Source organism: Balaenoptera ricei, chromosome 3, assembly GCF_028023285.1.
Source record: "Balaenoptera ricei isolate mBalRic1 chromosome 3, mBalRic1.hap2, whole genome shotgun sequence".
Taxonomy (NCBI): Eukaryota; Metazoa; Chordata; class Mammalia; order Artiodactyla; family Balaenopteridae; genus Balaenoptera; species Balaenoptera ricei.
Window position 1 is genome coordinate 122,802,041 of NC_082641.1, and position 25,704 is coordinate 122,827,744.

At 38.8% G+C, this 25,704-nt stretch overlaps 1 protein-coding gene across 1 annotated transcript in view; it reads right to left on the reverse strand.

The window, feature by feature from the left end:
* The window catches only part of PRELID2 (PRELI domain containing 2), a 598,497-nt gene that overhangs the window by 224,231 nt on the left and 348,562 nt on the right, over window positions 1-25,704 (reverse strand). Inside the window, exon 10 of the transcript XR_009502406.1 lies at window positions 4,619-4,783. The gene's annotated coding sequence lies outside the window, so the exon portion shown is untranslated. The remainder of the gene's footprint in view (window positions 1-4,618; window positions 4,784-25,704) is intronic.

Below are 25,704 nucleotides of genomic sequence, written 5' to 3' on the forward strand. Positions count from 1 at the left end.
CACCTTGTCAAACCATAGACTCATGAGTTTAATAAATTCTATTTTAATCTACTTTGGTGTGGTTTGTTATACAGCATTATTTGTGGTAACAAGTAGCTGAGACAGAAGTTCCAAGATGTCGCATTACCAGCTTTAGGTCACATATCCAGTAAACAATAGAGCAGGAGTGAAACCATAATCTATGGAATCTAAAACTTATGTCATCAGAAAGAACACAAATGTACTTCCCTGGTGGTGTAGTGGTTAAGAATCTGTCTGCCAATGCAGGGGACACAGGATCAATCCCTGGTCCAGGAAGATCCCACATGCAACGGAGCAGTTAAGCCTGTGTGCCACAACGGCTGAGCCTGCTCTCTAGAGCCCACGAGCCACAACTATTGAGCACACGTACCAAAACTACTGAAGCCCACGTGCCTAGTCTGTGCTCTGCAACTAGAGAAGCCACTGCAATGAGAAGCCAGAGCATTGCAACAAAGAGTAGTCCACACTCGCTGCAACTAGAGAAAGCCCACATGCAGCAACAAAGACCCAACACAGCCAAAAATTAATTAATTAATTAATTAATTTTAAAAAAAGATAAATAACAAATGTTGGCGAGGATGTGGAAAAAAGAGAACCCTCCTATATGCACTCCAATGTTCACAGCAGCATGGTTTACATTTGCTAAGACATGGAAGCAACCTAAGTGTCCATCAATAGATGGGTGAACAAAGAAGGTGTGGTACAGCCAACATCATTCTCAATGGTGAAAAACTGAAACTATTTCCACTAAGATTAGGAACAAGACAAGGTTGCTCACTCTCACTGCTATTATTCAACATAGTTTTGGAAGTTTTAGCCACAGCAATCAGAGAAGAAAAAGAAATAAAAGGAACCCAAATTGGAAAAGAGGAAGTAAAACTGTCATTGTTTGCAGATGACAGGATAGTAGACATAGAGAATCCTAAAGATGCTACCAGAAAACTACTAGAGCTAATCAATGAATTTGTAAAGTAGCAGGATACAAAATTAATGCAAAGAAATCTCTTGCATTCTTACACATTAATGATGACAAATCTGAAAGAGAAATCAAGGAAACACTCCCATTTACCATTGCAACAAAAAGAATAAAATACCTAGGAATAAACCTACCTAAGGAGACAAAAGACCTGTATGCAGAAAACTATAAGACAGTGATGAAAGAAATGAAAGATGATACAAACAGATGGAGAGATATGCCATGTTCTTGGATTGGAAGAATCAACATTGTGAAAATGACTATATTATGCAAAGCAATCTACAGATTCAATGCAATCCCTATCAAATTACCAAGGGCATTTTTCACAGAACTAGAAGAAAAATTTCACAATTTGTACAGAAACACAAAAGACCCCGAATAGCCAAAGTAATCTTGAGAAAGAAAAATGGAGCTGAAGGAATCAGGCTCCCAGACTTCAGACTATACTACAAAGCTACCGTAATCAAGACAGTATGGTAGTGGCACAAAATCAGAAATATACATCAATGGAACAGGATAGAAAGCCCAGAGATAAACCCACGCACCTATGGTTACCTTGTTTTTAATAAAGGAGGCAAGAATATATAATGGAGAAAAGACAGCCTCTTCAATAAGTGGTGCTGGGAAAACTGGACAGCTACATGTAAAACAATGACATTAGAACACTCCCTAATACCATACACAAAAATAAACTGAAAATGGATTAAAGACCTAAATATAAGGCCAGACAAGATACAACTCTTAGAGGAAAACATAGGCAGAACACTCTAGGACATAAATCCCAGCAAGATCCTTTTTGACCCAACTCCTAGAAAAATGGAAATAAAAACAAAAACAAACAAATGGGACCTAATGAAACTTAAAAGCTTTTCACAGCAAAGGAAACCATACACAAGATGAAAAGACAACCCTCAGAATGGAAGAAAATACTTGCAAGTGAAGCAACTGACAAAGGATTAATCTCCAAAATTTACAAGCAGCTCATGCAGCTCAATATCAACAAAACAAACAACCCAATCCAAAAATGGGCAGAAGACCTAAATAGACATTTCTCCAAAGATATACAGATTGCCAACAAACACATAAAATAATGCTCAATGTCACTAATCATTAGAGAAATGCAAATCAAAACTACAATGAGGTATCACTTCACACCAGTTAGAATGGCCATCAACAAAAAATCTACAAACAATAAATGCTGGAGAGGGTGTGGGGAAAAGGGAACCCTCTTGCACTCTTGGTGGGAATGTAAATTGGTACAGCCACTATGGAGAACAGTATGGAGGTTCCTTACAAAACTAAAATAGAACTACTATCGGACCCAGCAATCCCAATACTGGGCATACACCTTGAGAAAACCATAATTCAAATAGAGTCATGTACCACAATGTTGATTGCAGCTCTATTTACAATAGCCAGGACATGGAATCAACCTAAGTGTCCATCGACAGATGAATGGATAAAGAAGATGTGGCACATATATACAATGGAATATTACTCCGCCATTAAAAGAAATGAAATTGAGTTATTTGTAGTGAAGTGGGTGGACCTAGAGTCTGTCATACAGAGTGAAGTAAGTCAGAAAGAGAAAAACAAATACTGTATGCTAACACATATATATGGAATCTAAAAAAAGAAAAAAAGAAAATGGTTCTGAAGAACCTAGGGGCAGGACAGGAATAAAGACGCAGACATAGAGAATGGACTTGAGGACACAGGGAGGGGGAAAGGTAAGCTGGGATGAGGTGAGAGGGTGGCATGGACTTATATGTAGTACCAAATGTAAAATAGATAGCTAGTGGGAAGCAGCTGCATAGCATAGGGAGATCAGCTCAGTGCTTTGTCACCGCCTAGAGGGGTGCGATAGGGAGGGTGGGAGGGAGACTCAAGATGGAGGAGATATGGGGATATATGTATATGTATAGCTGATTCACTTTGTTATAAAGCAAAAACTAACACACCATTGTAAAGCAATTATACTCCAATAAAGATGTTAAAAAAAAAAAAGACGGTGTGGTATATATATACAATGATATACTACTCCGCCATAAAAAATAATGAAATAATGCTATCTGCAGCAACATGGATGGACTTGGAGGGCATTATGCTAAGTGAAATAAATGGGAGAAAGACAAATACTGTATGATAGCACATGTGGAATGTAAAAACAACAAACTAGTGAATATAACAACAATTACAAAAAAAAGCAGACTCACAGATATAGAGAGCAATCTAGTGGTTACCAGTGTGGAGAGGGAAGGGGGAAGGAGCCATAAGAGGTAGGGGATTAAGAGGTACAAACCATTATGTATGAAATAAGCTACAAGGATACATTGTACAACACAGGGGATAAGGCCAATATTTTATAATAACAATAAATGGAGTATAACCTTTAAAAATTTTGAATCACTATATTGCACACCTGTAACTTACATAATATTTTACATGAACTATACTTCAATAAAAAAAAGTAAATGCATTTATCCAGAATAAATAAATAAATAAATAAATAAAACCTATGTCTTCAGCTACAATATGCTAAGATAATTATCTCATCAAATTTTCTGATGTGCTCAACTAATAAAAGCCATTAATACTCTGCTCTTTATTAAACTCTAAAATCCAAGGCAAACTAGTGTTTGCCTTGTCGATGTTAGTTGCTCACAACTCTTTCTCCAATACTAGCACTCTGCCTCACATGCAATGTCTTCAGTAAATACTTTTTGAATGAATTACTAAAAGTTTGCTACTCAGATAAATCAGCAATAAGCCCACCCTCAAGGAGCTGAGTCTAAAAGAGAAGATTAAACACAGACATAAATAATGGCAATATAAAATGAAAAGGGTTATGTGCGACAGGCAGAGAGTCAATAGAGCATTCTAGGAATTCAGAGGTGGAGAAATTTCTTACTGCAAGGGAGGTAGTAAACTATTTCACTGAGATGATGATATTTGCTTTTATCTTCAGCGAATGGACTTTAAACATACAAAGATTATCAACACGCATTCCAGCCATGGGGACATCAAGAACAACCCATGGTAGTAAGAAACAATAACATGAACACAAGGAAACAGTGAATGGTTTCTACTGGGTGAAAAATAAATTAAGTCTACTTCATGAGTCAACGACTTCATGCAATCAAATCCCTTCACCCTGACTCAAAGACTCTGACGATTGGCTGCATCTGCTTCTAACTCCTATCACTTAATTCACCTATTTCTTATTCATTCAGTGATTTTTACTTTTATCCATTTATTCATTTTTTTTAAAAAAGCATTATTTATCTAAGAACACAGCTAGGCACCATTTCCAAAGATTAGAAAGGAAAATGAGTTTCACCCACGTCTTTCAGAATAGAATAGAAGACTTTGAAAGGCAACGACCACTTGTACTCTTCTCTTTCATTTCTCAAAGCACCTGTCACAAAATGATGCTCAAATGCAAGCTGAACACACAAATACACAAAAATAATAGCTGGTTTTAAATTAATTTAAAAGTTGATTAAGAGAAAAATGGCCCTTTTTTCAACAAGGTGCTCACTTAATGTTCACTATTGGTTACTTTTACAAAGCTCAATTGTATTTATTACATAAGTCTACATATTAATGGGAATCACTTACTGTCCTGGGCATCAGGCTTGGCAAGTTGTCTAAGATACGATCCTTGCCTTGAAGGAGCACAGAGACTTAAAAGCCAGGGACTAGTCCAGCGTCTGAGGATCCAATGGTGAATGAGACAGAGAAAGTCCTTATTCTCAGAGAGTTTCCAGACCAGAAAGGGGATACCTACAACAAAGAAAAATACTATTACAAAACTTTAAGATAATTCCAAAAAGTGATATATGCTACAAGATAATAAAGCAATGTAATATAACAGAAAGCTATTGAGTCTAACTTCTTTAAATAGGGGCTCAGGAAAGACTTTCTGAAGAACTGCCATTTAAGCTGACAATCTGAGGACAGGGTGTTCTAGGCAGTGTGAGTGGCAATTCAAAGGCCTTATGTTTACCTCACACCGGTCAGAATGGCCATCATTAAAAAGTCTGCAAATAACAAATGCTGGAGAGGGTATGAAGAAAAGGGAACCCTCTTACACTGTTGGTGGAAAGGTAAATTGGTACAACCACTATGGAGAACAGTATGGAGGTTTCTTCAAAAATTAATAATAGTGTTATCATATGATTCAGTAATCCCACTCCTGAGCATATATCTGGAGAAAACTCTAACTCAAAAAGATACATGTAACACAATGTTCATAGCAACACTTTTCACACTAGCCAAGACATGGAAGCAACCTAAGTGTTCATTGACAGATCAATGGATAAATAAGATGTGGTATATGTATACAGTGAAATACTACTAAGCCATAAAAAAGAATGAAATAATGTCAACTGCAGCAACATGGATGGACCTAGAGATTATCACACTAAGTGAAGTAAGTCAGGAAGAGAAAGACAAATATCATATGATATCACTTATATGTGGAATCTAAAATATAACACAAATGAACATATCTATGAAACAGAAACAGACTCAAAGACTTAGAAAATAAACTTATGGTTACCAAAGGGCGGGGAGAGTGGAGGGTTAAAGTAGGAGTTGGGATTAAGAGATACAAAAACAACAAGGTCCTACTGTATAACACAAGGAATTATATTCAGTATCTTGTAATAAACTATAATGGAAAAGAATCTGAAAAAGAATAGATATATATAAATCAATTTGCTGTACACCAGAAACTGACAAAACATCGTAAATCAAGTATACTTCAATAAACACAAAACAAAACATAGGCCTAAAGTTTAGAATAAACTAGCTTATACATCACATATATCACTATTTAAAGTGAGGTAAGTAACTTAAGACAACTTAGAAAGAGATACTGGCACACTAAACAGTCAGTGTTTAGAGTTCAAAGCTAGGCAAAAAGCCGCCCCCCAAAAATCCAAAAAAGCTAGGCACAGACTCCACTGAGACAATCTCACTCTTTCAGAGTGAGGACGCATGTATAGGCTGCGAGTTTGCCTGATCTGTTAAGCACAAATTATCCCTGGCTGTCAACCATGAATTGGAGGCCACCCCTAACTGCCTTGGCTTCCTCTCTCACTATCTGTTATGCTGTCAAGTTCTTGGCACCCTTGGATGCCTGTGCTAAAATGCAATTTTGGGGGTTTTTCTGTCTTGTTTGTTTGTTTAAAAACTTTATTGGAGTATAATTGTTTTACAATGGTGTGTTAGTTTCTGCTTTATAACAAACTGAATCAGCTATACATATACATATATCCCCATGCCTCCTCCCTCTTGCGTCTCCCTCCCACCCTCCCTATCCCACCCCTCTAGGTGGTCACAAAGCACCGAGCTGATCTCCCTGCGCTATGCGGCTGTTCCCCACTAGCTATCTATTTTACATTTGGTAGTGTATATATGTCCATGCCAATCTTTCACTTCATCCCAGGTTACCATTCCCCCTCCCTATGTCCTCAAGTCTATTCTCTATGTCTGTGTCTTTATTCCTGTCCTACCCCTAGGTTCTTCAGAAGCTTTTTTTTTTTTTTTTTTTAGATTCCATATATATGTTAGCATACAGTATTTGTTTTTCTCTTTCTGACTTACTTCACTCTGTATGACAGACTCTAGGTCCATCCACCTCACTACAAATAACTCAATTTCATTTCTCTTAATGGCTGAGTAATATTCCATTGTATATATGGGTCACATCTTCTTTATCCATTCATCTGTTGATGGACACATAGGTTGATTCCATGTCCTGGATATTGTAAATAGAGCTGCAATGAACATTCTGGTAAATGACTCTATTTGAACTCTGGTTTTCTCAGGGTGTATGCCCAGTAGTGTGATTTCTGGGTCCTATGGTAGTTCTATTTTTAGTTTTGTAAGGAACCTCCATACTGTTCTCCATAGTGGCTGTATCAATTTACATTCCCACCAACAGTGCAAGAGGATTCCCTTTTCTCCACACCCTCTCCAGGATTTATGTTTGTAGATTATTTGATGATGGCCATTCTGACTGGTGTGAGGTCATACCTCATTGCAGTTTTGACTTGCATTTCTCTAATGATTAGTGATGTTGAGCATTCTTTCATGTGTTTGTTGGCAATCTGTATATCTTATTTGGAGAAATGTCTATTTAGGTCTTCTGCCCATTTTTGGATTGGGTTGTTTGATTTTTTTGATATTGAGCTGCATGGGCTGCTTGTAAATCTTGGAGATTAATCCTTTGTCAGTTGCTTCATTTCCAAATATTTTCTCCCATTCTGAGGGTTGTCTTTTTGTCTTGTTTATGGTTTCCTTTGCTGTGCAAAAGCTTTTAAGTTTCATTAGGTCCCATTTGTTTATTTTTGTTTTTATTTCCATTTCTCTAGGAGCTGGGTCAAAAAGGATCTTGCTGTGATTTACGTCCTAGAGTGTTCTGCCTATGTTTTACTCTAAGAGTTTTATAGTGTCTGGCCTTACATTTAGGTTTTTAATCCATTTTGAGTTTATTTTTGTGTATGGTGTTAGGAAGTGTTCTAATTTCATTCTTTTACATGTAGCTGTCCAGTTTTCCCAGCACCAATTATTGAAGAGGCTGTCTTTTCTCCATTGTATATTCTTGCCTCCTTTATCAAAAATAAGGTGACCATAGGTATATGGGTTTATCTCTGGGCTTTCTATCCTGTTCCATTGGTCTATATTTCTGTTTTTGTGCCTGTACCATACTGTCTTGATTACTGTAGCTCTGTAGCATAGTCTGAAATCCAGGATACTGATTCCACCAGGTCCGTTTTTCTTCCTTAAGATTGCTTTGGCTATTCGGGGTCTATTGTTTCCATACAAATTGTGAAATTTTTTGTTCTACTTCTGTGAAAAATGCCATTGGTAGTTTGTTATGGATTGCATTGAATCTGTAGATTGTGTTGGGTAGTATAGTCATTTTCACTATATTGATTCTTTCAATCCAAGAGCATGGTATATCTCTCCATCTGTTTGTATAATCTTTCATTTCTTTCATCAGTGCCTTATACTTTTCTGCATCCAGGACTCTTGTTTCCTTAGGTAGGTTTATTCCTAGGTATTTTATTCCTTTTGTTGCAGTGGTAAATAGGAGTGTTTCCTTGATTTCTCTTTCAGATTTTTCATCATTAGTGTATAGGAATGCAACACATTTCTGTCCGTTAATTTTGTATACTGCTACTTTACCAAATTCATTGATTATCTCTAGTAGTTTTCTGGTAGCATCTTTAGGATTCTCTATGTATAGTATCACATCATCTGCAAACAGTGACAGCTTTACGTTTGTTTTCCAATTTGAATTCCTTTTATTTCTTTTTCTTCTCTGATTTCTGTGTCTAAAACTTCCAAAACTATGTTGAATAATAGTGGTGAGAGTGGAAAACCTTGCCTTGTTCCTGATTTCAGAGGAAATGGTTTCAGATTTTAACCATTGAGAATGATGCTAGCTGTGGGTTTGTGATATATAGCCTTTATTATGTTGAGGTAATTTCCCTCTATGTCTACTTTCTGGAGGGTATTTTATCATAAATGGGTGTTGAATTTTGTCGAAAGCTTTTTCTGCATCTGTTCAGATGATCACATGGTTTTTCTCCTTCAATTTGTTAATACGGTTCATCACATTGATTGATTTGCTAATATTGAAGAATCCTTGCATTCCTGGGATAAAACCCACTTGATTATGGTGTATGTTCCTTTTAATGTGCTGTTGGATTCTGTTGGCGAGTATTATTATGTTGATGATTTTTGCATCTATGTTCATCAGTGATATTGGCCTGTAGTTTTCTTTCTTTGTGAGATCTTTGTCTGGTTTTCATATGAGGGTGATGGTGGCCTCGTAGAATGAGTTTGGGAGTGTTCCTCCCTCTGCTATATTTTGGAAGCATTCGAGAAGGATAGCTGTTATCTCTTCTCTAAATGTTTGATAGAATTCGCCTGTGAAGCCATCTGGTACTGGGCTTTTGTTTGTTGAAAGATTTTTAATCACAGTCTCAATTTCAGTGCTTGTGACTGGTCTGTTTATATTTTCTACTTCTTCCTGGTTCAGTCTTGGAAGGTTGTACTTTTCTAAGAATTTGTCCATTTCTTCCAGGTTGTCCATTTTATTGGCATATAGTTGTTTGTAGTCATCGCTGATAGTCCTTTGTATTACTGAAGTGTTAGTTGTTATTTTTCCTTTTTCATTTCTAATTCTATTGATTTGAGTCTTCCCCCTTTTTTTCTTGATGAGTCTGGCTAATGGTTTATCAATTTTGTTTATCTTCTCAAAGAACCAGCTTTTAGTTTTATTGATCTTTGCTATCATTTCCTTCATTTTTTTTTCCCATTTATTTCTCATCTGATCCTTATGATTACTTTCCTTCTGCTAACTTTGGGGTTTCTTTGTTCTTCTTTCCCTAATTGCTTTAGGTGTAAGGTTAGCTTGTTTATTTGAGGTGTTTCTTGCTTCTTGAGGTAGGACTGTATTGCTATAAACTTCCCTCTTAAAACTGCTTTTGCTGCATCCCATAAGTTTTGTGTCATCACGTTTTCATTTTCATTTGTTTCTAGGTATTTTTTGATTTCTTCTTTGATTTCTTTAGTAATCTCTTGGTTATTTAGTAGTGTATTGTTTAGCCTCCATGTGTTTGTATTTTTTACAGATTTTTTCCTGTAGTTGATATCTAGTCTCATAGTGTGGTCGGAAAAGATACGTGATACGATTTCAATTTTCTTAAATTTACCAAGGCTTGATTTGTGACCCAAGATATGATCTATCCTGGAGAATGTTCCATGAGCACTTGAGAAGAAAGTGTATTCTGTTGGTTTTGGATGGAATTCCCTATAAATATCAGTTAAGTCCATCTTTTTTAATATATCATTTAAAGCTTGTGTTTCCTTATTTATTTTCATTTTGGATGATCTCTCCATTGGTGAAAGTAGGGTGTTAAAGTCCCCAACTATTATTTTGTTACTGTCAATTTCCATTTTATGGCTGTTAGCATTTGCCTTATGTATTGAGGTGCTCCTGTGTTGGGTGCATAAATATTTACAATTGTTATATCTTTTTCTTGGATTGATCCCTTGATCATTATGTAGTGGCTTTTTCTGTCTCTTGTAATAGTCTTTATTTTAAAATCTATTTTGTCTGATATGAGAATTGCTACTCCAGCTTTCTTTTGATTTCATTTGCATGGAATATCTTTTTCCATCTGCTCACTTTCAGTCTGTATGTGTCCCTAGGTCTGAAATGAATCTCTTGTAGACAGCATATGTACAGGTCTCATTTTTGTTTCCATTCAGCCAGTCTATGTCTTTTGGTTGGAGCATTTAATCCATTTACATTTAAGGTAATTATCAATATGTATGTTCCTATTACCATTTTCTTAAATGTTTTGGGTTTGTTATTGTAGGTCTTTTCCTTCTCTTGTGTTTCCTGCCTAGAGAAATTCCTTTAGCATTTGTTGTAAAGCTGTTGTGGTGGTGCTGAATTGTCTTAGGTTTTGCTTGTCTGTAAAGCTTTTAATTTCTTTGTCAAATCTGAATGAGATCCTTGCTGGGTAGAGTACTCTTGGTTGTAGGTTTTTCCCTTTCATCACTTTAAATATGTCCTGCTACTGCCTTCTGGCTTGCAGAGTTTCTGCTGAAAGATCAGCTCTTAACCTTATGTGGATTCCCTTGTATGTTATATGTTGTTTTTCCCTTGCTGCTTTTAATATTTTTTCTTTGTATTTAATTTTTGATAGTTTGATTAATATGTGTCTTGGTATGTTTCTCCTTGGATTTATCCTGTATGGGAGGGACTCTCTGTGCCTCCTGGACTTGATTGACTATGTCCTTTCCCATATTAGGGAAGTGTTTAACTATAATCTCTTCAAATATTTTCTCAGTCTCTTTCTTTTCCTCTTCTTCTTCTGAGACCCCTATAATTCGAATGTTGGTGCATTTAATGTTATCCCAGAGCTCTCTGAGACTGTCCTCAATTCTTTTCATTCTTTTTTCTTTATTCTGCTCTGCAGTAGTTATTTCTGCTATTTTATCTTCCAGGTCACTTATCCGTTCTTCTGCCTCAGTTATTCTGCTATTCATTCCTTCTAGAGAATTTTTAATTTCATTTACTGTGTTGTTCATCATTGTTTGTTTGCTCTTTAGTTCATCTAGGTCCTTTTTAAACCTTTCTTGCATTTTCTCCATTCTATTTCCAAGGTTTTGGATCATCTTTACTATCATTACTCTGAATTCTTTTTCTGGTAGACTGCCTATTTCCTCTTCATTTGTTTGGTCTGATGGGTTTTTACTTTGCTCCTTCATCTGTTGTGCATTTCTCTGTCTTCTCAGTTTGCTTAACTTACTGTGTTTGGAGTTTCCTTTTAGCAGGCTGCAGTTTCCCAGTTCCCGTTGTTTTTGGTGTCTACCCCCAGTGGGTAAGGTTGGTTGACTGGGTTGTGTAGGCTTCCTGGTGGAGGGTACTGTTGCCTGTGTTCTGGTGGATGAGGCTGGATCTTGTCTTTCTGGTGGCCAGAACCTCATCCAGTGTTGTGTTTTGGGGTGTCTGTGAACTTGTTATGATTTTAGGCAGCCTCTCTGCTGATGGGTGGGGTTGTGTTCCTGTGTCGCTAGTTGTTTTACATCAGGTGTCCAGCACTGCAGCTTGCTGGTTGTTGAGTGGAGCTGGGTTTTAGTGTTGAGATGGAGGTCTTTGGGAAAGCTTTTGCCATTTGTTATTATGTGGAGCCAGGAGGTCTCTGGTGGACCAATGTTCTGAACTCGGCTCTCCAACCACAGAGGCACAGGTCTGACACCCGGCCAAAGCACCGAGACCCTGTCAGCCACATGGCTCAGAAAAAAAGGGAGAAATAAAGAAAGAAATAAAGAATATAATAAAATAAAATAATTAAAATTAAAAATAAAAAAGTTATTAAAAATAAAAAATAATTAAAAAGTAATAAAGAAAAAAAGGTCAGAGAGAACCCTAGGACAAATGGTAAAAGCAAAGCTATACAGAGAAAGTCACACAAAGAAGCATACACATACACACTCACAAAAAGAAGAAAAGGAAAAATATATATATATATCTATATATAAAAAAAAAGGAAGAGAGCAACCAAATCAATAAACAAATCTACCAATGATAATAAACTCTGAATACTAAAATAAGATAAACATAAAACAAGAAACAAATTAGATACAGAAAGCTAACCCCAAGTCTAAAGTTGCTCCCAAAGTCCATTGCCTCAATTTTGGGATGATTCGTTGTGTATTCAGATTTTCCACAGATGCAGGGTACATCAAGTTGATTGTGGAGATTTAATCTGCTGCTCCTGAGGCTCCTGGGAAAGATTTCCCTTTCTCTTCTTTTTGCGCACATTTCCTGGGTTTCAGCTGCGGATTTAGGCCTGCCTCTGTGTGTAGGTCACCCTCTGGCGTCTGTTCTTCTCTCAGATAGTACGGGGTTAAAGTAGCAGCTGATTAGGGAGCTCTGGCTCACTGAGGCCCAGGGGAGGAAGGGGTACAGAATGTGGGGCCATCCTGCAGAGGCAGAGGCTGACGTGACATTACAACAGCCTGAGGCGCACCGTGTGTTCTCCCGGGGAAGTTGCCCCTGGATGACGGGACCCTGGCAGTGGCGGGCTGCACAGGCTCTCGGGAGGGGAGGTGTGGATAGTGACCTGTACTTGCACATAGGATTCTTGGTGGCTGCAGCAGCAGTCTTAGTGTTTCATGCCCATCTCTGGTGTCCGTGCTGATAGCCACGGCTCACACCCATCTCTGGAGCTCATTTAGGCGGTGCTCTGAATCCCCTCTCCTCGTGCACCCCAAAACAATAATTTCTTGCCTCTTAGGCAGGTCCAGACTTTTTCCCGGACTCCCTCCTGGTTAGCTGTGGTGCACTAGCCCCTTCAGGCTGTGTTCACACAGCCAACCCCAGTTCTCTCCCTGGGATCCGACCTACGAAGCCTGAGACTCAGCTCCCAGCCCCTGCCCGCCCCGGCGGGTGAGCAGATGAGCCTCTTGGGGTGGTGAGTGCTGGTCGGCACTGATCCTCTGTGTGGGAATCTCTCCACTTTGCCCTCTGCACCCCTGTTGCTGCACTCTGCTCCATGGCTCCGAAACTTCACCCTCGCCACCCCCTGTCTCCGCCAGTGAAGGGGCTTCCTAGTGTGTGGAAACTTTCCCTCCTTCACAGCTCCCTCCCAGAGGTGCAGGTCCTGTCCCTATTCTTTTGCCTCTGTTTTTTCTTTTTTCTTTGGCCCTACCCAGGTATGTGGGGAGTTTCTTGCCTTTTGGGAAGTCTGAGGTCTTCTGCCAGCGTTCAGTAGGTGTTCTGTAGGAGTTGTTCCACATTTAGATATATTTCTGATGTATTTGTGTGGAGGAAGGTGATCTCCACGTCTTACTCCTCCGCCATCCTGAAGGTCTCCACTGAAATGCAATGTTAACCACAGCAATCCACTCGCCCGTTCCACCCACCAAGCCTGTCACTGACTAGAGACTTCTCGGTGGCTCAGAGCCATCAGCCAGCATGGTTTTATCTATGAACGCAAGGTGTGTATGCTCATCCTCCTGCCAAACCATGCTGTCTGTCATTCTCACCCCAGGAAACAATTTGCTGATCAAAACAAATGAGAAAAAAAAAAAAAAAACACAACTTCATTTAGGAGTTCTGTATTAAATGCCTACTGAGATCTTAATTAAAATTTTTATGTTATCTAGGAAAAATTATCTGTACAAATCTGTCTATCTCTGCCTGTAACAAGGACATGGGGACATGTGCTTTCCTTGTCATACACATTTCCAATTCTCATCCACCTTCCTTTATCACTGGCCCAAAGCTTAGAGTGGAAATGAAGGCAGCTGTGCTCCTATGTGAGTTCCATATTTGTTTTCACCTAGAAATCAGTCTAGGTGCCTAGCACAGAGTAAAAAAGTCAATGATTTCATTAAAGGGGGACAGAGCCAAATCGAAAGCAAGATAATAACATCTTCCCAGAACCCTTCGATTAGGCATTCTTTCTACTCATTTCCATAAGTGGCTATACTTTTTCTATCATAGCATTGATGACACTTAATTGCTACAGTGTGTTTCCAGTATTACTTTAGTAACGATAAGAATTGTACTGATCTTGCTCATCACATCACATCACGCTATCCTCAGTTTTTAGCCATTTATAATCATAATTTGTTGGATTAATGAATAAATGAAGCCATTCCTCAGAAGCCCTTTCTCAATCTAAAACAAATTCAGGCAATGAGTCTAGTTCTCTGAAATTCTTTCTGCCAATCACAACACTGATCATCACACACCACACCCCAAGCTATATCTTAGTGTATTTTTCTGTAAGACCGCTCTGAGGAAAATTTATTGCAAGTATGTGTACAATGTAAGGTGGTATGTGCTGTAGGTGCATAACCCATAAAATTAAGAAAATGCCAAAACAGAAAAAGAAAACTGTATGCATCAGTAGAAATATGTCTTCTGCTCCACTCAGAGTGATATTTCCCAGCAGTTGTGTTCAGGACCAGCTTTTCAGGGGACAAGGATCTTCCCTTGTGCTATGGTCCCCACACAGAGTGTACAAGATCTCCACCATATTTAGAGGACTTATGAAGTGTCTAGGAATCCATACAGTTGTGCAGGCAGGGAATTACCTAATCCTAGGGGCACAGCTCACTTTGTAGATTTCATAGATTTTTGTATCTACTAGGACAGTTTGAAGACAGCTGTGAATAGTGCCTATTCAAACAAAAATATTTTGTCAGTACTTAAGAGCTAGAAATAAAGGACTTGAGCCACTCACTGAATATATGCACTATGAATATCCTTCAATAAATTCCTCTTCGCTTTAACTGGCCAAAGTCAGGTTTTCTAAATTTCAATGGAAGAATTCCACACGATTCATAAAACATCATCATTAGCTATTTAATTCAGCTTCCAGTAACAAATAACTTCAACGGTCTCCAATAACAGCATGCCTTATTCATTTTAGTAGTAGTGATTGTAGTGCTGGCTGTTAATATTTAAAATAATCGTACCTTCTATTTGCACATTTTAATGCATGATCTCATGTAAGATTCACAACTTTGAGAGGTAGAAACTAAAGTTACCGCCATTGTACAGATGAGGAAACTGAGGCTGTCTGAGGTCAAATAACTTTCCCAAGAGTCACAGCCAGTATGTACTAGAGGTGGGATTATCATCTGATATCCAGCATTCTTTCCCTGTACCAACAAAGCCCTTCCTCTTAGACCAGAGACTCACCCATCACTACCTATTCAGCCTGAAAGAGAGCAGGAATCACATGCACAATCAGCTGTACCCTCAATGTTGATATGCCATGACTGCCCCTGATAATCACCAGGTTACCAGGCAACCAGCTGTAAGATGAATAGCACATTGGGAAGATGAAATGATTGGGAGAAAAATTCATTGATCCATTTTACTTTCAGAATTATGCCTGAGACCCTACTCTCTTCTGTTAGCTTTTTCTCAGTAATGAGATACATACTCATTTTTTCAAAACCTTAACAAATAATATTTCCATCAAAAATTTTTTCCATTATTTCAATGACATCAAAGCTTGCTACATAAAAACAAATTATGCATAGATTTGATGTGGATGCTTATATTGAAAGATCTGAATTTTTGTAAATCACACCTCCATTCTACCTTACACCAATGCATTTAATACAATTGTCTACATTTTCCCTTGAAACTGCATAAACAACAGAGCAACATGCATGCATGCACATATATCCCCCAGTCTGAAAAACTAACCATTTATTTCAGAGTCCATATTTTGGATGTATTGATCACATCTTAAGATCTCTTGAAACGCATGTCTTGCAAAAGAAACCACCGTAGAAACAGAAACAAATGGACTATTTGCTTGAGATACGTACTAATAGTAATCAGTATGTATTCATACTATTCATCCTAAAACAATTGGAAAAGTGCATGTAAATGTTTTAAATGGAAATATAAGCAGTAATTTCAGAAGATATATGGATGAGAATATCAGGCAATCAGGAAAATTACCAATGCATCCTAAGTTTTCAACTCTCACCCTCTGTTTTGTTTGACCCACACAGTGTTTTTTTAAAAAATGAAATCTAAAGAAATAAATCAGGAGAAATTACTTTCAACTTTGAAATTTTAGCTTCTCTTGAAAACTGAAAGATCTGATACCATTAGACACAAATTTCTCTATGGTAATGACTAGTCGAGGCTGAGTAGAGGCTGCTCCCTTTAGCAGACAGGGCAGTTTCCACAGACCAACCCCTCCCTGTCATATTCCCAATCTAGCCTACTTCACTCATTTCCCTTACCTGTCTGCTCCTTATAGGCATGAGATTTTTCAGCCCCTAGTCTATCCCCTCCTACCAACATCTGTCTTCAAAATTTTTCTACTTTAATACTTCCCTCTCCCTCACTACCCATGTCCAGATGGTCACCAGATCCTTTTAGGTTCACCTCTAAAATATATCTATTTCTGTCTTTCCTTTAACTTGAAATGTCCCCACCCAGTTTTTTCACTATGGCTCATGTGAACTGCTCTCACAGACTACCAACAAAACATGGGATTTCCAAGCTCCCCTGCATCCTCCAACCTATTGCTTCAGAGTTGATTATGTGATTCTGTTTCCTAAAATGTTGTTTCTACCATGGCTTATAAAAAGTTCAGACACTATAACATGGCTTCGTAAATCCACCATGATTTCCATACCTCTATCCTCACCACATCTGCCACTCTCACCTCCCAATTCACCACACACCTCACTCTCAGCTCCAGCCACACAGAACTATTTACCTTTCCTATCTCCAGCTGTTCCAGCTGCTCCCTCGGTCTGGAAAGCCTTTCCTTCCTTTTCCTTCTCTCCCTTCTCCACTCCTCCTTCCTCGCCTTCCTTCCCCACCAGACAAAATCCTAACTCTCTCTCAAGAACATCCTATTTATCATGAACCCTTTCTTAATATCCCACACGGAAAGTACCCTTTCCTTCTTTGCATCCCCACAGTGCTTGGCTTTTAAGTGTCTAAAAAGCTCTTATAAATTCCCTTGTACTCTAAGTATATGTCAAATGTTCTCATTGGAGCATAAATTCCGTGAGGCTAGGTACCACGTCATAACATTTTTTTAATCCTTTTGAAACTTAGTAAGTTGCTTGCTCACAGTAATAACAAATTCCTGAACATTTACTTAGTTTTGCACACTTTGCTTAACAGTTTGCAAGCATGTCTTCTTTATTCCTCACAAGACTCAGAGCCTCTTGTTTCACAGAAAAGGAAAGTGAGGCACAGAAATGCCTAGTAACTAGCAGAAGGGCCAAACACAAGCAGGTGGCAGAACCAAGATTGAAAATTAGGTCAATTACATGGTCCTAGTCCAAAGACCATGACCCTACTGAACTTTACTTCATGTTATGATTGAAAAATAAAAGTTTATTTTAAAATAAACATGGAGAGTCATCCACAGCATCTAAGCTGAGGTGCTGGTGCAGCCGTTTCACATTAGGAACTCTCATCTGAAGTGTCCACTGCAGTACCTCCACATGTGGTACCCTACGAGCAAGTGAAATGAGACTAAGCACAAAGGACAAAAAAAGTCGTGTTTCTGGTTTGGATATGCTCAGATGACCAGTGTCTCCCAGCTTGCTGACAACCCACAGGAGACATGCTGTTAAAGTCAAAGACCTTAAACAAAACAAATCAGTTGTGCCGCAGAAGCCCATGAAGGCACATTTTGCAAGTAAGAAAGATGACCTGGATTTGGCTTAAGAAGAGAATCTTAAGTTAAATCTCATTAGACAAAATAAAGCTAAGTGGCCGACCTTCAAGATGGCAGAGGAGAAAGACGTGGAGATCACCTTCCTCTCCACAAATACATGAAAAATACATCTACATGTGGAACAACTCATACAGAACACCTACTGAACGCTGGCAGAGGACCTCAGACTTCCCAAAAGGCAAGAAACTCCCCACGTACCTGGGTAGGGAAAAAGAAAAAAGAAAAAACAGAGACAAAAGAATAGGGATGGGACCTGCACCTCTGGGAGGGAGCTGTGAAGGAGGAAAGGTTTCCACACACTAGGAAGCCCCTTCACTGGCAGAGACGGGGGGTGGGAGGGGAGGAAGCTTTGGAGCCATGGAGGAGAGCACAGAACAGGGGTGCAGAGGGCAAAGTGGAGAGATTCCCACACAGAGGATCAGTGCCGACCAGCACTCACCAGCCCGAGAGGCTTGTCTGCTCACCCGCCGGGGCGGACGGGGGCTGGGAGTTGAGGCTCAGGCTTCGGAGGTCAGATCCCAGGGAGAGGACTGGGGTTGGCTGCGTGAACACAGCCTGAAAGGGGCTAGTGCACCACAGCTAGCCAGGAGGGAGTCCGGGAAAAAGTCTGGACCTGCCTAAGAGGCAAGAGACCATTGTTTCAGGGTGTGTAAGGAAAGTGGATTCCTTCCCTGTCTGCCCACAGAAGGCAGAGCACCACCTAAACAGACTCCAGAGACAGCCGCAAGCTGCGGCTATCAGCTCAGACCCCAGAAACGTGCATGAAACGCTAGGGCTGGGCTGCTGCCACCAAGAATCCTGTGTGCAAGTGCAAGTCACTACGACACCCCCCCAGGGAGCCTGTGAAGCATGCCACTGCCAGGGTCCCAAGATCAAAGGACAACTTCCCCAGGAGAACACACAGTGCACCTCAGCCTGTTGCAATGTCACGTTGGCCTCTGCTACGTCAGGATCGCCCCACATTCCAATTATGACTACTGTACCCGCCTCTCCCCCTGGCTTGAGTGAGTAAGAGAGCCCTGATCAGCTGCTGTTCTAAGCCCTTCCTGTCTGGGTGGAGAATAGACTCGTGAGGGCTGCCTACATGCAGAGGCAGGGCCAAAACCAAAGCTAGACTCCAGGAGCTGTGCAAACAAAGAAGAGAAAGGGAAATTTCTCCATGCAGCCTCAGGAGCAGCAGATTAAATCACCACAATCAACTTGATAAACACTGCATCTGAAGAATACCTGAACAGACAATGAATGTTCCCAAAATTGAGGTGGTGGACTCTGGGAGCAACTGTAGACTTGGGGGTTTGCTTTCTGTGTCTAATTTTTTTCTAGTTTTATGTTTATCTTAGTATAGTATTTAGTGCTTATTATCATTGTTGGCTTTGTTTACTGCTTTGGCTGCTCTCTTCCTTTTTATATATATATATATATATATATATATATATATATATATATTTTTCCTTTTTCTCTTTTTGTGAGTGTGTATGTGTATGCTTCTTTGTATGATTTTGTCTGTATAGTTTTGCTTTTACCATTTGTCCTAGGGTTCTGTCTCTTTGTTTTTGTTTTAGTTTTTTAGTTTGTTTTTCTTTTTCTATCTCTTCCTTTCTTCTGAGCTATGTGGCTGGCAGGGTCTTAGTGCATCAGCCAGGTGTCAGGCCTGAGACTCCAAGGTGGGAGAGCCGAGTCCAGGACATTGGACCACCAGAAGCCTCCCAGCCCAACATAATATCAACTGGCGAGAGCTCTCCAGAGATCTTTGTCTCAACACTAAGACTCAGTTCCACCCAACAGCCAGCAAGATCAAGTGCTGGACACCCCATGCAAAACAACTAGCAAGATAGGAATACTACCACACCCATTAGCAGAGAGGCTGCCTAAAGTCATACTAAGTTCACAGACACTCCAAAACACACCATGAGATGCAGCCCTGCCCACCAGAAGGACATGCTACAGCCCCAACAACCAGAACACCTGCACCAGTCCGCTCTGGCAGGAAGCCTACACAAGCCACTGAGCCAACCTCAACCACTGGGGGCAGACACCAAAAATAACAGGAACTAAGAAACTGCAGCCTGTGAAAAGGAGACCCCAAACACAGTAAGTTAAACAAAATGAGAAAACAGAAATATGTAGCAGATGAAGTAGCAAGGTAAAAACCCAACAGACCAAACAAATTAAGAGGAAATAGGGAGAGGACCTTCAAGACTGTGGAGGAGGAAGATGTGAAGATCACTTTCCTCCCCACAAATACATCAAAAATACATCTACATGTGGAACAACCCCTACAGAACACCTACTAAATGCTGGCAGAAGACCTCAGACTTCCCAAAAGGCAAGAAACTCCACACGTAACTGGCCAGTTGGATGACAAGGTCTTGGTGGTCAGGCTTCAGCCTCTGAGGTAGGAGAGCAGAGTTCATGACATCAGACCACCAGAGACGTCCTGGCCCCACGTAATATCAATTGGCAAGAGGTCTCCCAGAGATCTCCATCTCAAAGCTAAGACCCAGCTCCACTCAATGACCAGCAATCTCCAGTGCTGGACATCCCATGCCAAACAACTAGTAAGATAGGAACAGGATGCCCCCATTAGCATAGAGGCTGCCTAAAATCATAAAGTTCACAGACACGCAAAAACACACCACCGGAAGCAGTCCTACCCACCAGAAAGACAAAATCCATCCTCATCCACCAGAACACAGGCACTAGTCCCCTCCACCAAGAAGACTACACAACCCACTCAACCAACCTTACTCACTGGTGGCAGACACCAAAAACAACAATAACTACGAACCTGCAGCCTGCGAAAAGGAGACCCCAAACACAGTAAGTTAAACAAAATGAGAAGACAGAAATATGCAGCAGATGAAGGAGCAAGGTAAAACACACCAGACCAAAAAAATGAAGAGGAAATAGGCAGTCTACCTGAAAAAGAATTCAGAATAATGATAGTAAAGATGATGCAAAATCTTGGAAATAGAATGGAAAAAATACAAGAAATCTTTAACAAGGACCTAGAAGAACTATAGAGAAAACAAACAATGATGAACAACACAATAAATGAAATTAAAAATTCTCTAGAAGGGATCAATAGCAGAATAACTGAGGCAGAAGAACGGATAAGTGACCTGGAAGACAGAATGGTGGAATTCACTGCTGCAGAGCAGAATAAAGAAAAAAGAATGAAAAGAAATGAAGACAGCCTACCAGACCTCTGGGACAAGATTAAACGCAACAACATTCGCAGTATAGGGGTCCCAGAAGGAGAAGAGAGAGAGAAACGACCTGAGAAAATATTTTAAGAGATTACAGTCGAAAACTTCCATAACATGGGAAAGGAAATAGCCACCCAAGTCCAGGAAGCACAGAGAGTCCCATAAAGGATAAACCGAAAGTGAAACATGCCGAGACACATAGTAATCACACTGGCAAAAATTAAAGACAAAGAAAAATTATTGAAAGCAGTAAGGGAAAAACGATAAATAACATACAAGGGAACTCCCATAAGGTTAACAACTGATTTCTCAGCAGAAACTCTACAAGCCAGAAGGGAGTGGCATGATATACTTACAGTGAGGAAAGGGAAGAACCTACAACCAAGATTACTCTATCCAGCAAGGATCTCAATCAGATTTGATGGAGAAATCAAAAGATTTACAGACAAGCAAAACCTAAGAGAATTCAGCACCACCAAATCAGCTTTCCAACAAATGCTAAAGGAACTTCTCTAAGTGGGAAACACAAGAGAAGAAAAGGACCTACATAAACAAACCCAAAACAATTAAGAAAATGGCCATAGGAACATACATATCGATAATTACCTTAAACGTGAATGGATTAAATGCTCCAAACAAAAGACACAGGCTTGCTACAAAAACAAAACCCATATATATGCTGTCCACAAGAGACCCACTTCAGACCTAGGGACACATACAGACAGAAAGCGAGGAGATGGAAAAAGATATTCCATGCAAACGGAAATCAAAAGAAAGCTGGAGTAGCAATACTTGCATCAGATAAAATAGACTTTAAACTAAGAATGTTACAAGAGACAAGGAAGGACACTACATAAAGATCAAGGGATCAATCCAAGAAGAAGATATAACAATTATAAATATATATGAACCCAACATAGGAGCACCTCAATACATAAGGCAACTGCAAACAGCTATAAAAGAGGAAATCAACAGTAACACAATAATAGTGGGGGACTTTTAACACCTCACTTACACCAATGGACAGATCATTCAAAATGAAATAAATAAGGAAACAGAAGCCTTAAATGACACAATAGACAGAGAGATTTAATTGATATTTATAGGCCATTCCATCCAAAAAGAGCAGATTACACATTTTTCTCAAGTGGGCACGGAACATTCACCAGGATAGATCACATCTTGGGTCACAACTCAAGCATCATTAAATTTAAGAAAATTGAAATCATATGAAGCATCTTTTCTGATCACAACTCTGTGAGACTAGAAATGAATTACAGGGAAAAAAACGTAAAAAACACAAACACACGGAGGCTAAACAATACATTACTAAATAACCAAGAGATTGCTGAAGAAATCAAAGAGGAAATCAAAAAACACCTAGAGAAATATGGCAATGAAAACACGACAATCCAAAACCTATTGGATGCAGCAAAAGCACTTCTAACAGGGAAGTTTATAGCTATAAAAGCCTACCTCAAGAAACAAGAAAAGTCTCAAATAAGCAATATAATGTTACACCTAAAGGAATTAGAGAAACAAGAACAAACATAACCCATAGTTAGCAGAAGGAAAGAAAGCATAAAGATCAGAGCAAAAATAAATGAAATAGAAACAGAGAAAACAATAGCAAAGATCAATAAAACTAAAAGCTGGCTCTTTGAGAAGATAAATAAAACTGATAAATCTTTAGCCAGACTCATCAAAAAAAAAAAGAGGAAGAGGATTCAAATCAATAAAATTAGAAATGAAAAAGGAGAAGTTACAACAGACACAACAGAAATACAAAGCATCCTAAGAGACTACTACAAGCAACTCTATGCCAATAAAATGGACAACTTGGAAGAAATGGACAAATTCCTAGAAAGGTATAACCTTCCAAGACTGAACCAGGAAGAAATAGAAAATATGAACAGACCAATCACAAGTAATAAAATTGAAACTGTGATTAAAAATTTTCCAACAAACAAAAGTCCAGGACCAGATGACTTCACAGGATAATTCTATCAAACACTTAGAGAAGAGCCAGCACCCATACTTCTCTAACTCTTCCATAAAACTGGGGAGGAAGGAACATTCCCAACCTCATTCTATGAGGCCACAATCACCCTGATACCAAAACCAAACAAAGATACTATAAAAAAAGAAAATTACAGACCAATATCACTCAAGAATATAGATGCAAGAATCCTCAACAAAATACTAGCAAAGAGAAGCCAACAACACATTAAAATGTTCATACACCATGATCAAGTGGAATTTATCCCAGGGATGCAAGGATTCTTCAATATATACAAATCAATCAATGTGATACACCATATTAACAAATTGAAGAAGAAAAACCATATGATCATCTCAACAGATGAAGAAAAAGCTTTTGAAAATTCAACACCCATTTATGATAAAAACTTTCCAGAAAGTGGGTATAGAGGGAACCTACCTCAACATAATAAAGGCCATATATGACAAACCCACAGCAAACATCATTCTCAATGGTGAAAAACTGAAAGCATTTCCTCTAAGATCAGGAACAAGACAAGGATGTCCACTCTCACCACTATTATTCAACATAGTTTTGCAAGTCCTAGCCACAGCAATCAGAGAAGAAAAAGAAATAAAAGGAATACAAATTGGAAAAGAAGAAGTAAAACTGTCACTCTTTGCAGATGACATGATAATATGCATAGAGAATCCTAAAGATGTTACCAGAAAACTACTAGAGCTAATCAATGAATTTGGCAAAGTTGCAGGATACAAAATTAATGCACAGAAATCTCTTGTTTTCCTATACACTAATGATGAAAAATTGGAAAGAGAAATTAAGGAAACACTCCCATTTACCATTGCAACAAAAAGAATAAAATACCTAGGAATAAACCTACCTAGGGAGATAAAAGACCTACATGCAGAAAACTATAAGACACTGATGAAAGAAATTAAAGATGATACCAACAGATGGAGAGATGTACCATGTTCTTGGATTGGAAGAATCAATATTGTGAAAATGACTATACTACCCAAAGCAATCTACAGATTCAATGCAATCCCTATCAAATTACCAATGGCATTTTTTACGGAACAGGAATGAAAAATCTTAAAATGTGTATGGAGACACAAAAGACCCCGAATAGCCAAAGCAGTCTTGAGGGAAAAAAACGGAGCTGGAGGAATCAGACTCCCTGACTTCAAGATATACTACAAAGCTACAGTAATCAAGACAATATGGTACTGGCACAAAAACAGAAACATAGATCAATGGAACAATATAGAAAGCCCAGAGATAAACCCACACATCTCTGGTCAAGTAATTTTTGACAAAGGAGGCAAGGATATACAATGGAGAAAAGACAGTCTCTTCAATAAGTGGTGCTGGGAAAACTGGACAGCCACATGTAAAAGAATGAAATTAGAACACTCCCTAACACCTGACACAAAAATGAACTCAAAATAGATTAGAGACCTAAAGGTAAGACAGGATACTATAAAACTCTTAGAGGAAAACACAGGAAGAACACTCTTTGACATAAATCACAGCAGGATCTTTTTTGATCCACCTCAGAGTAATGGAAATAAAAACAAAAATAAACAAATGGGACCTAATGAAACTTCAAAGCTTTTGCACAGCAAAAGAAACCATAAACAAAATGAAAAGACAACCCTCAGAATGGGAGAAAATATTTGCAAACGAATCAACGGACAAAGGATTAATCTCCAAAATATTTAAACAGCTCGTGAAGCTCAATATTAAAAAAAAAACAAGCAACCCAATCCAAAAATCGGCAGAAGACCTAAATAGACATTTCTCCAAAGAACATGTACACATGGCCAAGAAGCAAATGAAAAGCTGCTCAATATCACTAATTATTAGAGAAATGCAAATCAAAACAACAATGAGGTATCACCTCACACCAGTTAGAATGGGCATCATCAGAAAATCTACAAACAACAAATGCTGGAGAGGGTGTGGAGAAAGGGGAACCCTGCTGCACTGTTGGTGGGAATGTAAACTGATACAGCCACTATGGAGAATAGTATGAAAGTTCCTTAAAAAACTAAAAACAGAACTACCATATGATCCAGCAATCCCACTACTGGGCATATACCCAGAGAAAACCATAATTCAAAGAGACACATGCACCCCAATGTTCACTGCAACACTATATACAATAGCCATTAAATGGAAGTATCCTAAATGCCCATCGACAGATGAATGGATAAAGAAGTTGTGGTACATATATATAATGGAATATTACTCAGCCATAAAAAGGAATGAAATTGGGTCATTTGTTGAGACGTGATGGATCTAAAGACTGTCATACAGAGTGAAGCAAGTCAGAAAGAGAAAAACAAACATATATTTACACATATATGTGGAACCTAGAAAAATGGTACAGATGAACTGGTTTGCAGGGCAGAAATTGAGACACAGATGTAGAGAACAAATGTATGGACACCAAGGGGGGAAAGCAGCAGGGGGGTGGTAGTGGTGGTGTGATGAATTGGGCAATTGGGATTGACATGCATACACTAATGTGTATAAAATTGATGACTAATAAGGACCTGGTGTATAAAAATTAAAATAAAATAAAATTCAAAAATTAAAAAAAAACAAGGACCTACAAGAACTAAAGAGCAAACAAACAATGATGAACAACACAATAAATGAAATTAAAAATTCCTTAGAAGGAATCAATAGCAGAATAACTGAGGCAGAAGAATG